Genomic DNA, 1866 nt, shown 5'->3' with positions numbered 1-1866 from the left:
GAGGAGCGGGCTGGTGGGTGGGCGCGTCTCGGCCGGTCTAAGGCAGGGTATTCACCTCCTCACACTCCTGCCACAGTCTTTCGCGGTGCCGCAGCGCAGAAGGGTCCCCGGCCCGAGGCGGGGGAAGGCAGCGGGAGGGGGCCGCTGCGCAAATGAGCCGTCTGCGGGCGGGTGAGGGGGGTCAGCCCAGGCCCCGCACCCCCTGCGAGGCAGGAGTTTTGTCCGGTGGTCGGTCCGATGGGGCGTTCGTCCCGTTTGGGACGCCCGGGAACCAGAGACGAGCTCCCCACAGAACCGCGGGATCCTGTGGCTGCCGGCCGCTTCCCTGCCTCCAGAGGAAATCCGTGAGAGAAACATCCCTCAGAGCTGCTGCGTACAGATTTTAACATCACCTTTCATTAAAAACTTTCAGAGGTGCGGAGGGGCTGGAAGCGTGTCCCGGGAGGGTACCACGGTGGGTGGATTCTGTTGACACGGACTTCCCCGAGGTCCCCTTTGGCCGTCACTGGGGCTGGACACTGAGCGGGGCAGAGACTGGGTTAACCCAGCTGAGGGGTCTTAGACCCTTGGGAGAGATGTGGCATCCCTTGTTGAGGCACTACACAGAAAAAAAACCAATGCTGAAACGTGCACCTGCCCCCAACTCCGTTAGTAGCAGCTATATGGAGCACTTGGCCTGTGAAAAAAAACCCAACTTCAGTTTTGTGTTTTACAATATGTAATTGCAGATGGTGAAGCAATGCTAGATTTGTATGAAACGCAAGCCTATTTGATTCTAAAGGAACATTCTATTTGACCTTCAGGAAAGTGCTCTGAGAAACCTGTATTTCTTCTGCATTGCAGATCTAGCCCTGTAATTGTGTCTTCTTGTGCTTCAATGTTAGGCTGAAATACAATGCTGTCAGGAACACTATTTCCTAGCTTTGCTGCAGTTGCAGTGCACTCAGTTTTTGGCATTACGCTGCTTTTGCACTGGTGCCAAACCTCATGATGAATACAGCAAATTAGTGCTCAATCTAGTATGGAAATAACAAGGATCGCATCTCAAAGCACAGCACTTCTCAATCTGATGAGCTGCCCCAGAAAAAAACTAAAAATGCAAAGATGAAGAAGTATTTATAGGTATAGTCTTAGCTGAGTAGAATATTAAAAAGTCCATTTAGAAAGCATAGTCATGGAGAAATATGTGTTGTAACAAAGGAGGAAATTGGATGCATTATTTAACAAATAGTTTTCAAACACTCAAGCAGTGCTATTACAGAGTAATACTTACAATACATTACTACTACTGCAAGATAGATTTCCATTCATTCCTCTTGCAATCTTTCATCTTACAAGTGCATATAATATTTCTATTTTGATTTTTATATGCTCAGTTGTATTCAGATACTGATAAAAGGATCATAATCCCCTGAGAAATTATTACTATTTCATTTCTGCTGTGCAGACTATTTCCTGATATAGCTGAATCTGAGCTTCAGTGCTATTGTCTGTCAAAACACACTTTACAACAGAAAGGCCATACTTAAAAGTTGTCATGTGGGTTACATACCAATCACAGCTACAAGATGCCTGCTCAGAGCAAGCACAGCTGGGGTCCTCAGTGTTGATTAATTTATGAAGAAATGAAAACTTGAGGGAAAGGGAAGTGGCAACTTGCCACCTCAGGGTAAGAGTATTTCACTAGAAGCAAACTTGGACTGCTTTTTCCTAACTGGATAGAGTAACTTTTGCATGTATTGTATTGAAGAATAATAAAATTGTTAATCAAAACTCATCATTAAACAGTTTTGTTTATGCCAAAATGAAAACAGGGCTGCTATGCTTTTTAACACAGATTTCAACACAAAAAAAACCCATTTTACC

This window comes from Haliaeetus leucocephalus, unplaced genomic scaffold (genome assembly GCF_000737465.1).
Source record: "Haliaeetus leucocephalus isolate CR32 unplaced genomic scaffold, Haliaeetus_leucocephalus-4.0 Scaffold195, whole genome shotgun sequence".
In the NCBI taxonomy this organism is placed as follows: domain Eukaryota; kingdom Metazoa; phylum Chordata; class Aves; order Accipitriformes; family Accipitridae; genus Haliaeetus; species Haliaeetus leucocephalus.
This window is presented reverse-complemented; position numbering follows the sequence as displayed.